The 17,092-nt window shown below is 32.5% G+C and overlaps 1 protein-coding gene and 1 non-coding gene across 2 annotated transcripts in view; both read left to right on the top strand.

Annotated features, from left to right (window-relative positions):
* Positions 1-1,453: 1,453 nt before the first annotated feature.
* Positions 1,454-1,535, top strand: Trnal-aag. Its single transcript has one exon. It is a non-coding gene; the product is annotated as a tRNA-Leu (tRNA).
* A 742-nt stretch (positions 1,536-2,277) lies between these two features.
* The window catches only part of LOC111000661, a 53,127-nt gene continuing 38,312 nt past the window's right edge, over positions 2,278-17,092 (top strand). The window contains exons 1-2 of the mRNA XM_045634705.1: positions 2,278-2,446; positions 13,114-13,153. The gene's annotated coding sequence lies outside the window, so the exon portion shown is untranslated. The remainder of the gene's footprint in view (positions 2,447-13,113; positions 13,154-17,092) is intronic.

The following is a 17,092-nucleotide window of genomic DNA, read 5'->3' as shown; positions in this document are numbered from 1 at the left end:
TACAGTGACTTTCCTTAAGATTAGTAGTCTTCAGGCGAGCATCCTGTGACGGCCCACACCCTTGCGCCCTTCGCAGACAAATAGCCAATTACGGTCGAGCCCATTTCAGCAAAACAGCCCGAGGCAAAGCTGAGTTGTTGTTAAAAAATAAATAGCCTTCGTTAAATAAAATACGTTTATTTTGGTACATAAAATCATCATGGTATCACTTATTCCATGTCATTAAATTCCAGCCTGTTGGCATCCCTACTCATCGGCAAAGAAGACAGTGTGTTGGCCGAGAGAAAAAACCGGCGTAAAAAATTCTACAATATTTAAAACAAATATATCAAATTAATTAGAAGTGGCCTGCCCAGCACCAGTCCCTGGCCCTTTTATCAACTAGATAATCACTAACTTCATAGTAAGCCTTTCACACAGCTTTCTTTAATACATTTCTTAAAATTAATAAAAGGCAGAGATAAAAGAGCCTCTGGGATTTTATTAAAAAAGAGTATCCCTTTTCCCAAAAAAGAATTGCTAACTTAAAATAGTCTAGTACGGGGAAATTGCAGCCTGCATTTGTTCCCAGTATTGGCATTGTGATTTTTCTATACATACATAATATTTTCATAAATATATTGCGAGGGAAAGGTAAGTATATTAATTTCCCTAAATTTATCTCTCAGAGATTCCCAACATTTTAAATTATAGATTGCACGAATAGCTCTCATCTGCAGAATGAAAATAGATTCGACATCAGCAGCATGACCCTATAATAATAAGCCATTCGTCATTAAGCTGTGAAAGTAACTAAAATAAACAACTCTAGCTGTATCGACATCAGTCAGTTATTCCATTAAAGAAACCTATCCGGTGTTCGGGCCAGTCAAAGGTTACAATCGTCGAGGATACATGTAACTTTTACCATAATTAATTAATAATTACCCTATTATAGTCTAATTACCTATATAAAATTAGCCTTATTATTTAATTTGAACCCAAGATTTCAAAGAAATTCTTAAATAATTGATATCGGTTTTGCTCACAATGAGTCAATTGTGTAGGCCTCTTTTGTGGTAGCGACGAACAAAATAAAATAGTTTATAATAGTAGGCTCGCGCTAGCTTATGATAAATCTCTAGAACACTTTTAAAGAAAATTGCTTCAAGATGCGATTGTAAAAAAATTAATTTGATTTACGAAAAATTACTATAAACATTATTTTCAAAAACATATTTAATTTTATTGTTGTAACGTGAATAATAACTTATTATATACTTAAATTAAATATAACTCTGGAATAATGATGGAGAAATAATGTTTAAAATTGGTCCAATAGCTTTAGGTTTATGCGCTACAAACAAACAAATATTTATAATATTACTGTATAACTAAATGCATATGAACTCCAAACAAATACTTAATTTATGTGTTATAGATTATAATTGGATATTTTGATTGAAGCATTACCGGTAGCGTGGCCGAGCGGTCTAAGGCGCTGGTTTAAGGCACCAGTCTCTTCGGAGGCGTGGGTTCGAATCCCACCGCTGCCAGTATCTTTTTATTTTTTCTTACAAAATTTTTTTAGAACATAATACAAAGCATTTAGATGTTTAAACATTAAATGATAAAAGTTCCCACACGTTATTACATACAGCTCAACAAGATTATAATGATCCAATCAAAACCTACTGTCATTGGGTTAGACAGGCATCAATCAAATATCTATTTTTAATTTTGAACCGAGGTCTCTTAGCTCCCAGATTTTCTTTTGTGTGGTAATTAGCTTTCAATAAAATGTGTTTACCAAGCGATTACATATTTTGAAAGAATACAATTTTATATTTGACAGGTTCCAGTATGCATCTACGGTAAGATAACTTTAGCTTTTGATAAATTACAAAGCGAAGATATTCTGAAAACATACCGACCAAAGGTCATCGAACTTTTATGTTTAGATAATTTTATAAACAAACATATGCCCTTGAGTTTTTTCTTTCTTAATCTTATGAATAGGACACGTTTTTTTATTATTTATAGCATTAAAATATATCTATTACACATACGGTATAACTTTTGATAATACCAAAGACAATTCAACTCTTTGACAATACCTTCTATTCTATGTATAGTATATCCATGCCACATTTCAATCGAGTTAAAGATAACATAATGTTAAGATTTAAGCCACACGCAACGCAAATGTTCTATCGAATCGATCAATTTGAATATGCATCCCCGTGCGATACAAGTGCAGATGACTCCGACAGGTGCCGGTGCCATTTATCCGTCACGCGCGGTACAGTCGAGTCGAGTTTCGCAGAATCGAGAAAGCGGTAAAGCGTGCGTAACTTCTAAATTCCAAATTTAAAAGTGCACAGAGTGAATTGACTTTAGTGTTTTAGAATGAGTTTAGATTTTAAATCTATCTAGTCTTTGCAGTTTTCTTTTTTAATTATCTTTGGTAAGTAATATTATTCATAGATAATAAAATTGATCTTATCTTAGTTACATGTATTCTATGATAACAAAATGATTTATTAAAATATATTTGCGGATTTGACGTCCATAAATTAATCAAAAATTTTATTTTAAATAAAAATGTGTAAATATTTGCAATTATAAAATATATCACGCGGCTGCTTTAACGACTCGTTGATTTTATTTTCTTTAGTGGGTCATTCTTATCGCACAGTTAAATTCATTAATTAGAGGCGAATTTGAACTTTAGATAGTACAACAATTAAGTTATTTTTTTATATATATAAGAAACAATATGGAAAAACCTTTTAAATATAATATTATTCTAAATCACTATAATATTGCCTTACTATTTTATCTTTGTGTTTATAGAAATACACATTTACCTGCTCAATAAATACATACTTACTTATTAAAAATGTTTAAAAAGAATGAAGCCAATCGCTTAATTTTATGAATAAATTTAAGCGATGTTAGAAAATGAAGTAAGTTATTCAAAGGCTTGTGGTCCGCTGTTCCTCTGAGGATTAAAAAGACCGCAAATATTTGTGCCACGAACCACTACTACGTGGAACCAAGTTCATCGAAGTATTTCCAACCCTATACGACTTAGGATCTTTCAAGAGGGATTCTTTTAAGCCAGCAACGCATTGCGAGCCTTCTTGCAGTGTGAATCCATAAGCAGCGGTAATGCTTAAAATAAAATTTGCCTTTTTATCCGTTAAAGAGACTGAGGGTCAATTACAATCTTATCCCGGAAATATTATTTATTAACAATTTCCGTAACAATTATAATATTCGCGACTTGAACACGGTACTCCAAGAACGACGATTATATATTTGTGTTAAATGTAATTTTTAACAAGTCACGAAACATACGAAAAATGACACATTTAGGATCACGTACATAGTAAAAATGTGAAATACGTCAGTGAAAATGTGTTATAGGATTTCTATATCTAAAAAACTTATTTAACAAAAGCTTATTAAATAAAATAAATCTTAGGGCCTGTTTCACAATGTATGGATAAAGTACCAAATAGCTATGCAACATATAAGTTATTTATCGTAATGACTAGCGACATGTATAGCGCTATCTGACAGTCGTGAAACGCAACAATAGTGTTTATCGTACCAATAGGTAATAAATAGCTTATTTGGAACTTATTCGGACATTGTGAAACAGGCCATTAGACTATTAATTGATATTGCAAACATCGTATTACAAATAATAGGTCTTTATTTATAATATTCATGGGCGAGCGGGAGCGCAATTGCTTGCGAGACCCGTTCTTTCATTTTTGTTTGCCTCCTTTAGATATTAAATAATTTTCGCAGAACCATTCCAGGCACACTCTGTACTTTGTTAATAATGTCATATTACCGATATAGCCGGGGCTAAATAGACGCTTATATATATATATATATATATTGTTCCCTTTGTTCCCTTTTTTAAATCTATTTATTATAATGTATCATGTATTCCGTTTGTGGCTATGTTCTCGGTGTATTTGTTTGTTATTATATGTATTTTGTGTTAGCTGTAGGAGTACAATATAAATAAATAAATAAATATATATATATATATATAATATATTATTTATCTGGGAAACTGTAGTAGGTACATCAACTTTGAATTCCCTAAAAAAAGGTTAAATTCCGACACTTCTCTTTCTAATTCTTCGCGATTTTATCGGATTAAACAGTACTTATCTGGAGCCAGACAAATTTGATAGTGGGCTGATCGGTTTTAAAGAAAGCAATATTTAGTGAACTTGAACCAAATCCGCTGTTTTGCTGGTTTATATATTATTGTATTTTTATAATGCAAGTGCACTTTTTTTTAACATATATGTTAACCTAAATTATCATACATTTTATACAAAATACTAATATTTTAATAAAATCAAAGGAATCACCTCAAAACTGATGAGAATAAATTTGGAAGCCTATATATATAACAGATCATCTAATTCCAACAATATCAACTTAAATGTAATGAATTAGTTGGTTTGTTGATAAAAACTATAGTTTTTTGAGTAATATTATAATTAGTTTAGATACATCACTTTCAAGTTACGACTTATGAATTCCAATTATATTTTCACTGTAATTTTATTTAAATAGAAACTCAGTTATATAACGATAGGTATATTAACTTTGAATTGACTACTTACTTTACTATTTAAAATTCTACTATTTTCAAAAGTTAATCGTAATTTCTATTAATAGCTGAAGACGTTCTGTCATAGAAGCATTGTTTTAAACTAATATCGCTATTAAATGAGGCTTGGTAGATATGCTAAAACTAAGCAAAAAATTTATTTAATGAGTAATACTTGTCTAAGTGAAGCAATATATAACAAATAGTGATTGCGCTAATATTTTATTTCAATAATTAACTAAATAAATAGTCAGATGAAAACAAAATTACAAAAAAAAAAATTCTTATGTAAGTGCTAATGTGATGATAGTATGTGAAATGATAGTATAAATAAATAAAAAATCTGCGTTTACTGCACAAGATGTTATGTGACAGAATTGCAATTGTAAGTTCTAATATGTACTGTGTGTACTACTAAACGAATACATTAACCAATAGCGTGTATTTTTCTCGATCTCCCGTTCTCCCTTTCTCAATCGCTCTCTTCCTTTTCTGCGACAAAAACGCTGTACATCTCCGTGACGTTTCATCCGTAATAATAATACCCTCATGCGCCTAAAGTAGTTTCTCTTCAAATAGCTTCCAACATAAAACATTTTCACGTTTCAAACGTGTCTTTGTAATGGGGTCATCTAAAAGACGGGGACATGAATATTTATTTTATAGAACAAGGGGCAAACGGGTAGAAAGCTCACCTGATGTTAAGTGATACCATGATTGTAGCAAAATACTTGGTTAGTGCCGAAGAGTTTAATGCAATTTCTTGTGACTGGGCAGTCAATTTAAGTTAATAATAATACCCTCATTTATTCCTTGAAAGATTTACAAAATACAAAATATACACACACATAATATATTTTTTTTTCACTGTCCAATAACGTCCTTTAATAAGATCAGTGATCACATTATGATATATAGGTGACAATTAATATATTCAAAATATATAAACATTAATATACAATTACAAACTAAAATAATAATATATATTTTTTTTTCAAGGATCTCTTATTGAGTATAGTCTACTCAATTTGGCTCCATCTCTCTCTGTTTTGAGAATTTCTCTCCCAATCCTCTTATATCTATATCCGTTATTTTTATTAATATTATATAACATTGAAATTTTATATTTAGAGACTTAGCATTGTGGCCAATGTGTGTTTTTTAATGATTGGTACCACAGTATTGTAATAATGATTATTCCCTTTGCATTCTGCGGCAACCCTGCATTCTATAACTAACTAACTTGAACCGCTTAGGGTCCATCCAGACAAGAGGGTACCAATTACTAGTAGGCCGGCAACGCACTCGCGAGTCCTCTGGCATTGAGAGTGTCCATCGCGGCATCACTTTCAATCAGATGAGCCTCTGTTCCGTTTGCTCCCTGTTCCAAAAAAGGGAAATATCTGAATTCGTTACACATTTGTATATCGAATGAAGTTTATTATTTTCCCTTAGATGAGAAAACTAATGCACTTTTTCAGAGCAACGCGAACACTTCCGAAGATTGTTCCGGTCTGTTCCCACAGTAATAAAAACAAGAGCCCTCGATATAAGTGCTGATAAGTACAATATTATGTACATGATTGTGCATTGTTCGTGCAATCAACCATGTATTGGGAACTCGTTACTTTTATTTACAAATTCAACTACACCACAGCGATATAAGCCTTGGTTTTTACCTGTATCTGTTTCGTGATATTTCTACCTAGAGTTTAGTTTTTTTTAAATTGTAGCTATGTTCTTTAATATTGTGGGGAAAAATGTCTAAATCTTCATAGTTTTATCTTAATAGTTTTATCATAATAATAATAATAATAAATTATTTATTGGAAGAATATGGTACAAAAATGTTAAGGTATCGTGAATGGTTCTCATATTGTGCCACACACAATGGCGCGCAAATTTATCTTAATTTACATTTTACATTATATTATTATTAGTCAAAGTCAATTCTGATATTATCAGTATCGTACATATCATACTTTATTTTTATATCAATTACAATGTCTCACATTTTTTCCAAAAGTAATAGACTAATCGGATGATCTTTTAATTCTTTCGGTTATTTATTGTAAACTGCCTTTATTATAAAATTAATTGCCATACAATTGGTGTGTTTCCGAAACAGTTCTAGATTGATCTTTGGCAGCGCATGCGATGAAAGATGAGGCATTTTTTACATCTTGGGTAACATATTGTAGTTTTAGTAGGGATCCTTATTTTCTTGCAATTATATAAAACATTCAAATGGTAAAATAATTTTCCAAATCGGTCCAGTACTTTTTGAGTCAATTCATTACAAGTACATACAAATCTCTTTATAATATTATAGATAAACTGTGCCTCACACGTATCAGCCAGTGTTATTTTCATAAAAAAGTCAAGCAGTTGGGGCTGGAACCTAACAAGCAGAGTTAAAGTTAAACACGAGTCACACAGCCTCTCTGAGGGCTTTTGACGTCCTCATATTAAGCATTAAATACTGCTCATTGGAATGGCAATTTAATTCCGCATATATAATTATCGATAAAAAAATCTTAGATAAACAATTTGATCTCATTACTTGTTTAACTGTGAGGGTGACGCCCTAAGGCGTTGCCGTCACCAGTAACGGTAGTAGCGACACCTCTATTGGCTGCTACGCGTATTGCGAAAATTCACTAAGCGACGATGTGACGCACAAATTCTTCAAGTATAGAACGGATTAAAAGATTATAAAGTCGAAATAAATTAAAAGTGGATAAAAAAACTCTTTACGATAATCTGAGGAGCCAGTCCCTTTAGTAAATGGATGATTTTAAACACATTGGTATTTTCAAAAGTCAAAACACTCAGTTAATGAGGTCTCGCTCATTATAAAGAAGTAATGATAGAGAGAAGAATAGTTCCTCGATATTGGGGAAATTGTCGGGGACAGAAAAATAAATTAAGATACAAAATTGTATAGTATTTTCATAATTAGTTAAAAAAACACATTTAAAGGTTTGTTAGCATGCCATTAAGTATTGCATGTAATATGACATTTCAGTATTATACAGGCGACGTTTCTGCTCTTTCAAATAGTTTTTTAACACGCGTAAGTTTTGTTTAAGCAAAAACGTCAAAATTTTAAAGCAAAGATGTTATAGTATAGCTCTTTGTATGTAGACATCTAACTTGCACAGTTTCAAGTAAATATATGCCTCCCACTGGGTGCACAGATGACCTACGGAGGGAAGGTGTTGGATGTAAAACGTGGGGAACCGGTCGTTCTGGAGAGGGAGAAGGGTTTATCCAACAGGGGATGACGTCAACAGGCTGAAACGATCACAAACCAACTACTGTTAATATAGTTCTATTGCCTTCAAAATATATGACAGAAATGTCTCATCAAATAATTACCCCGCTTTTCACAGTCAATGAACTCTACCGATTTAGAAAAGTGAATCTACCTCAATTTAGACCAAGTTTGCGCAACACCCGTGATATTTAAATTACCATAAAAATTAAACGCGCGCGCCGTTATATTTGGATCCATATGTTATGACGAGCTTACGCACGCAACTTCGTCTACAAAGCGTTGTTTAATATTTATCTCATTGAAATTATGAAAAATCTGGTTCAATTTATGTAATTTTAATGCCTGGCCTGTATTATTCAATAGAAAATGATATGCGATAATTGGTAATATAAAACCTCTATTGTAACCGTCCGTCCGGACGTACTATTCGTATATATCACTTCAACAAGATTAGATTTATTAACATACGAAACTTTTTAAACAAACAAAAGTTCCTTCAGTCATAAAACTGTATTTCACAGTACAACAGTTGTCAAATTTATTCACGTCATATTAGTTTAATGCTAGCAGCGCCATCTATGTGTCAACCTTCAGCCCACCTCTTCGATTAATTCAAAAAGCGAAAGCTCAAGTGAAATGCATAGCACTGGATAGAATTATAAATTATTTACTAGCACAGTTGAAAACAGTTTCAAAATAGCTGCAAGTATTCAGTATTTTGTAGTGGACGCAAAGGGGGCGACAACTCTGCAAATGTTGTAAAAAAAGCGTACCTATTCTGAAAGGAAAGAAACAACGCGAACCATCTGGCTTGACAGTATAGTTAGAACTGTTTATAGGCGATATCACTTAACAGTTATATAAATAAATAGCAGAGAGAAACTGTCCCAACAAAATGTAAGAAGTTTTTGATAAGTCAAAAATGTTGGATGCACAGACATACTTCGTTACTACATATTCAGTAACGGTCAGTCGGATAACGGTGGCTGGTGGCTGTAACATGCGATCCTGTAACTAGCCATTTTATACGATTCGTTATGCTCTTATGATTCCTTAGTTAATCGAATCGCTTTATTATTAAACGGGACGTTTTTGGCTTGGACATTGTTTTTTTTACTAGACTTTATGTTCAGGCAAACGTGAAACCCAAAAACAGCCATCGCAAACATAGGACCAAACATAGTAGCCTATTAGGGCCGTGATCCGACGGATCTGTGGCCAATATGACAGCAGGTGAGTGTCAAATATCCCCTTTCCTCAAAAGGGACTTTATTGGTTTAAACTTGGGTCTTGGCCCGGGCCACAACTACTCCAGAATTGTTCTCATGATATTTATATATTTAACAGTGGATCAAGCCGAGGTGGAATCCCCTCATGTGGAGAACTCCATGGAATAGACTGATGACATAACACTTACGAAAAAGTAAAAATAAACGAGAAATACATAACTCTGTATTTAGAAAGATAATCTAAGTTGTAATTAAGTAAAGTGACGTATGCTCAATAGATACAAAAAACGCTTAAAGTGAAAAAAGTTTTAATCTCGAAAAATGTTTACATATCACTAACTATCTACGGCAGGCAAATTTATTTACGGCAATAATTATTTTGTGTATTCAAATTTAGCTACTTATGAAGTATTTCATGTTTATTTATATTCCTGTTCTTGACAAAGTTTGAATTAAAATGTTGATAAACAAAAGCCGATTTAAATTAAAATCATCTGCTATATTGCAACTCTACAAGAGTCAACATTCCTAACTGTATAAACAAATTTAACACAATAATTTAGTTTACGTGCATTTTTTGCTCACGAATAAAACAAAAAAATTACAGTTAAATCTTAACTATTCCATAAAAACTAAGTTAACTACCTCGCGAGAGCTTAACAACACAATATAAACCATTTTAAGAATTCACAATGTGGTGTTTCAAAAGTTGACAGTTGACTTTGACACATTAAAATAAGTCCTGGCAAAATGTTTGTTAAACTGGCAACACTAATGTGCAACCACGTCGCAATGGCGGCAAACTGTCTACACACAGTTTGCATAATTAATTCTAAGTATTTGTTTGTGCATTCACACTTTCACCTCACAAATAAACGTTCCAAAGACTATTTAAATTTTGAAAGCCAATGTCTGCGACTTTAGTTTAGAATATGGAGTTTATTTTTCCGAGGTACTAAACTTACTGCTTTTTACTGCTGAACTCACCTCATGTTAAATGATACCTTCGCCCAATGCCAGAGGGCTCGTGAGTGCGTTGCCAGCCTTTTAAAAATTTGTATTTTTCTTGAAGGGCCCTACATCGAATTGGTCCGGAAATACTTCTCTGGACAGTATGTCCGCATAGCAGTGGTGCCTGACGTTGTCTTAAAAACACACAGGTGTGAAATGACGGACGTCGAAGTGATATGGGTAGAATTACGAGTTCTATCTCGACGGGACTATGAAACTTGCAAATGTTGCCAAATACCAATGTACAAATTAATTGACCAAGAATAGACAAGCAATTGGTTTATGATTATTGCTGTGTGAGGGAAGAATGTAAGAGGGAAGAATGTGTGACATTTACACATTATTCCCCCTTACCGTTTATTCGTAATCATTTGCCGAAGTTCAAAAGAAGAATAATTAGGAGTAGATCCAATTTTTGGCTCTACCTTCAGAATATGAAGGTTCGAGTCGGATTATGGAGTTTCTTGCCCATTTTTCTCCATATGAAACTACTATTTTGAAGGGGCAATCTTTTTTTTAACTTGGCATTTTGATTCCTAAAAGTGTATTTTCAATAGTCCTAGTTGAAATACATAAATCATTTGACTTTATTTATTTATTACAGTTTACTACATAATACAAAGTATTACATCTAAAGAAAACATAAGTGTTACAAAAAAATATATACAAAATAAAAAGAGCATACAATTCGTTCTACACCCTTTACTTGAGAACTGGCAGTAAATGTAAAATGAGAAGCATTTAAATACATTAAATTTCTTTATTTTGACGTTCATACGTATACATTATGCTACCAACATGAATAAATGATTTTTGATTTCATTTGATATTTTATAAATAACCTGTTATCTTAAAATCTAATATATTATTCTATCCTAAAATCTAATAATTAATTAATAAAAGACAATACTATAATATATTTTCGTCAAACTATACCCAAACATTACAACGAGTGGTCTTAGGTTTTGGTTAATTCCCCATACGCTTTTTATTCCACTGTATTGTCCTATTTTAAAAGTGACCTCTTATCTTAAAATCTAATATATTTTCGTGAACGACAAGTGACAGACGTATTTACGTACATAAATCGTTATTACGCGGTTCGCATGCTTATTATAGCAAATTAGCGTGGCATGGCGCCCTCTAGTGAGACCGTCTGCGGTTGTCCGGACTGTGGGAATGGGACTTGGTAGTTTATTAAACCACCTAGTCATACTAAATTAAGGTTCAAGTTCAAGCGCAAGCTAATTATTCCATCTCGAAATGTTATCACCATTTGACAGACAAATCTGTCAAATAAGCATATTAACAAAATGTCATAAAAGAGGAACTGGCATTTATGATATTATGAAGACTCTTTATGACATGACAATACATGGCTATAAACATTTCTGCCTCTGTTCCATTGATTACAGATTGATCAGATGTCTTCTATGACTGAAACATTCGTTTATTTCAAACTAGCGTTCAGTTTCAACTTCGCAGGGCTAGATATTTATTTTACATAGATAGATGTTATCACCATTTATAGAAATGTCTTATAAAACTGTAGTGCATTAATTTGATCTATTGACAGTTATCGCTACGTACGCTTTATAGGTATTTTTCACACCTTTCACACAGTATCGATCCTAACTTTTTTGAAAATATTCTATAGCCTATATTTATAAGGGATAATGCAGTATTTAATAGGTGAAATAATTTTTCAATTCACTTTGATAGATTTGAAGCCTGTTCAAAATAAACAAACAAACAGATCCTGTTTAAATTGTTATTGTAATACTAAAACAAATATTATAATATTAGCTACATACGAATGGATCATAAACAGTTGATTCAATTAAATCATTTCCGCCTCAAAAAACTAAGAAGAAAGCCATGTAACGCAAGCATGTTCCACGCTTCAGTGCAGACCATCATACCATATCGCACTCATAATATCGCCTTTATTCAGTACGAGATAAAGGCCAACAAATTACCATACTTCATGAACCTTTGATCACCCTCGCAATAGTTACACCTTAAGTGAATGAACTACGCGCATACATTATTTGTTTAGTAACCTTTCATAAATTTACATTAATGGGAAGCCAAAGAGTTATTATGACATATAGATGCCGCAGGAAAGTAGTTAAATCAATGAGTTAATTAAATCCCTAGACAGTTTATTATATAGCGATATTCAATCAAGTCGCTAAAGTTCCGACAGACAAGTGAATGAATGAAACATCGAGTTTCCTAAACATTCCTAGGCAACAAGACTAATCTAACCTAACCTTTCTCTCACCTCTTTACGATCACACCGAAATAATCATGGCGGAGTCGACAACATATTTACAATTTCACCAAAGACCACAATTTGAAACAAAAACTCTAAAAGTAATCAGCTGTTGTCGTGACCGCCATCTTGTTTTACATTATTTATCAACACGCTAGCTTTCGGTTAGATAGATAGTTAAAGGTTTTCGACGCTGCTTTATTTAAATCAAAAAGTTAGCGACTTGTTTGAATTTCAATCTTTAATTAACTGTCTAGAGATAGGAACGTGAAACAAAGCATGATTTTGGATCTGGTAGGCAGGAACATGGAAATATTAACAGCCAAGTCAAGTCAACCTTCTTTGCCTGATACACATGGTAAATTTTTGATATAAGAATTTCCTCACAATGATCGATAAGAGCGGAGATCTCACCTCACGATTCCTTATAAAATCTACTATTCCTATTCCTAGATAGTTATTTATAAGAATACATACATTACGCAGTACGCTTATGACGAAAAATTAAATATATATATTTAAGTGAGTATATTGCGGACATACTGTTTGTTTAAAAGTTTAACTAAACATTTAAATTGACAGCTGAATTATACAGTTATTAAGCATGGTAGATGTTAAAGATAAAGAACGAAGCCGCGTACTAAAAAATATAAACTGCAAGTTTCTAACAATAACTTTTTTCTTCCAGTTACTTCGAGGTTTCTAAGAGCTGTGATGTCATGAAGTAGGTGAGTTTAATTAAAAATAATATATTGTCAGCGTGATATTTTTAGTATGTGATTTCTAGGCTCAAACTATTTTCACACTATACATATTCACGTTTATAAATGTTTAGTGATGTTAATTATGTTATTTTTGTAGAACACATAATACATAATTGTAAACGTTACCCAAAAATATGATTGAATTTCTTATTTTGATGTTTATAATTTTAATACATACTTAGATTGCTAACAAAACGAAGATATAGTATTGTATTTGTAGGAATTAGTACGTTCTTAAGTAATTCTTAAGAACGTACCAATTTCTCAAAGGCAACGTATTTGCAAGCGTCCTGGTCATGTAAGTATGGGCGAATTCATTATTGAACAATAGGCGAGCATTTTGCCCTTATTATGAAAAAACTATACACAAATTTTCTCTTAAATTGGTTAAATTGTGTAATTACAATAGTTATTTTTTTAATACTTACCGCTCAATCTCAATTTTGATTACCTTAAGAGTCGAGACACGACTAAGACTGACTCCCGTTTCAGATTTTGACATACCATAACAGTAAAACGTGTTACTTGCAAAATGATATGAGAAAACGCATAAAACATTTAACAGAAATTCATTTTCATTTTCAACATTCAATATCATTTATCTTAATATATCAATTTCCAGATGGTATATTTTGATTCAAACTCTGTTGCTGTCCAGTTCCGCCATTACATCTTACAAATGGTTTGAATTTGACAGATGATAGTGGCGAAGATAGTCTTGATACATTATGCTCATTCCGATATACATACATAATAATAATAATAATAGTATATTATTCATATAGGTAACATAATGTACACTTGTGAACGTCAGAAAAAAGAAAAGAAATATACATTAATTGCTTCTAATTTTACATTTACTGCCAGTTCTAAAATCAAGGGCGTAGAACGGAAAAGAAGAACTGGCAATAAAAATATTACTTATTAGCCATCATTATTGTATAGGCTAGATTGTAATTCATGAAAAGTCGCACTCTCTTCTTGTGAACTTTGTTGTGAGAAAAAAATATGTAGTACCTAATTCGGCCGTGCCGAGTGATGTGGAATGTGCTAATGATGCAGGTGATTTAGCACTATGGATATTCTTAATATCCCTATTTAGCATATTCCGAAAGTTTAAACAAGTCAGAGCCAAAACAGTGGTCGATACAAAACCAAGATTTTTGCATAGTTGGTGTTGATGTGTGAAAAATGAAAGAAAGCGTAATTACAGGTATGGTACGAACATGAAAGTGCATTTTTCCTAGTAGGGAGCTGTAATTAATTTTACTTAAGATGAAGTCATGGTATAGGACTCTCATTTAGCTAAGATGTTCATCAGTTCTCAATGTTTCAGTTAAAAAAATCTGCTATGATGATCATTATTCAATTTAATAGGCAATGGGTAGGGTATCGAACTTAAGACCTCAGGGGTGAGAGTCCACGCTCAAGACTAACACTGCTGTCAATGTTTTAATTAGAGTAAAAATAATGCTTGAAGAGTCCAACGTGTCCCAAATGTAGATCGAAAGGCACAGAAATAAACTTAAAAATATATTATGAACAATAAAATTGTTTTATTATTTTATTCACGAACTATTGATTCGATATCTGTAACATCGTGGTTCATTCGAATAAAACTATATTTTAAAACGTTCTAAATAGCATCATGATTGTATACATTGAGTTTTCCCAGCCGCTTAACTATGCACATACCAAAAAATCTGTTCTAATAAGTGATAAGAATATTAATAGGAATTACGATTTAGGCTCCACTGGTTTAAAACATAGAGAATTGTATAAAATAGTTCAAATTCGAATAGTCAGTTAAAGTCGGTGATTTAAATTGGCAGGCAGATTATATATACGATACGGTAAATTTTTGGGTCTTAGCTCCGCCAACGAAGTGTTAGCAAGTGCTAATTAGAATTAATCTCATACAGAACGTTAACATAATCGTCCCTTCATTCCCAAATTCCGTCTGCAACCAACCTAGCAGTTTAGGCACCTCTCATTCGAATTATTTGCTCGTACATCAGAATAAACATCCCTTAGAGTTTAACAAATTCGATAGTAGGTGAATTTAAACAAAGTATTATTATGTGATCTGATATCTGAATTTTCTAGAAGTTTGCTTATATACAAATCTTATATATAAAATTCTGGTGTCACGGGGTTAGTAACCAAACTCCTCCGAAACGGCTCGACCGATTCTCATGAAATTTTGTGTGCGTATTGGGTAGGTCTGAGAATCGAACAACATCTATTTTTCATCCCCCTAAATGTTAAGGATAAAGTATTAAAGTATTTATTTTTATTTCTCACAAAAACATATACAATAATTGTCATTCTTCTTTGGAGCACTGCTATTGCTTAAGTGAGACTGATGCCTGTTAAAGGTTGTGCACCTGTGTTACAGGTCATCAGGCCTCCACCACTTCGGATCAACAAAATGATTATATGTAAAGAATAGACAATTATATTAATTATAAGGAAACCACATGGTGTATGCGTGTGTGTTTGTGTATGTGTGTGTTTGTGTATGTGTGTGTTTGGGTATGTGTGTGTTTCTGTATGTGTGTGTCTGTGTATGTGTGGGATGGATGGCCCACCTCTAAATTTTTTTATTTATTTTTTAGACAAAATTTTTCGTTTTTATTTTTTTAGATACACCATACAAAAATACATGCAACCCTAAATTTTCACCCCTCTACAATCATCCATTATGTTTTTTTTTGTTAATTATTAACTTTAATTTTTTGGCACAAAAACATGGCAAAACAACGTTTGCCGGGTCAGCTAGTAAAAATATAAAATTGGAAGGAAACGAACTTACTCTGAAAGATGGCCGGAGTAAAATAAAAAAGTACTCTTGTATTAGCTTTACTTGATTTAAATATTTGTCTAGTTTATTCTCAAATAGGCTAAACACTAAACAGTGCTAAATATTTATCATTATGTGTACTAAGAGGCTTATTTACTTTACTTTATTTAAAGCTTAAAAGATTAAGAATCTTTTCGAGGCTTAAAGCCATATTGAGACGATTTATCTCCTATCAGTGCTTGTATAATCATTTATATAAGTTTAAACATATAATTTATATAAAGTATTCACAAGTGCACAGCTATTTATAGATATAGGTTGGATAGCAATCGACCGTTTCGCAATACAGCGTTGCCAGCGTTGAGCCTCAGATTTTTGAATATGTTTCATGATCATTAGGCAAATAGGTGCCTCAAAAAAATCAGCCTGATGTGCCTGACACACGCCGTCGAATTGGGTCTTAGCCTAACGATGTTCTCCTTGACCGGTCCAGGGGATGTTGCGTTCTGAGAAAGAGTCCATTAGTGCACAACCGAGAATCGAACCTACGATCTCAAGCCACTAGGCCAACATTGCTCATACAACTAGGCTATTAATATAAAACCGTTAAAGTCACCCGTTCCTGAAATACTTTACGAAATCAGGAAGAAATATAATCTAGCATCAAATGACCAACATAAGTAACATACTTGAATGATCACTATTATGTTATCACCGTACCAAACTGCATAGCCATTACACGCGACACACGTTTGTCACAGAAAAACAAACCTAAAGTTAGAGAAAATAAAAGATATTTTCGAAGATCGCACGCGATTTGAAGCACGCGGCATGTGCCACGCGTAGTTTTTTCTCTAGATGATAGTCTGTAATAGCAATGATAGTCTGTTATGAGGAAATAGCTAACGTGATTGCAACGGATCAAAGCGTTGTTCGGAATTTATAACATCGCTATTATAAATATCTGTGTGTGTCACTCAATTTCTTTTGAAGTTTTGAACTACGGAAGTTTACTTTAAAACATTAATCTTTAGGGAAAACACTATTCTAAATGACGTACCCTTGTAAGAAAAGTAATTAATAACTTCTTACTGATACAG

The sequence above is a fragment of the Pieris rapae genome, chromosome 3 (assembly GCF_905147795.1).
Source record: "Pieris rapae chromosome 3, ilPieRapa1.1, whole genome shotgun sequence".
In the NCBI taxonomy this organism is placed as follows: domain Eukaryota; kingdom Metazoa; phylum Arthropoda; class Insecta; order Lepidoptera; family Pieridae; genus Pieris; species Pieris rapae.
The sequence above is the reverse complement of the archived record's forward strand: the minus strand, read 5'-3'. Positions and strand labels throughout refer to the sequence as shown.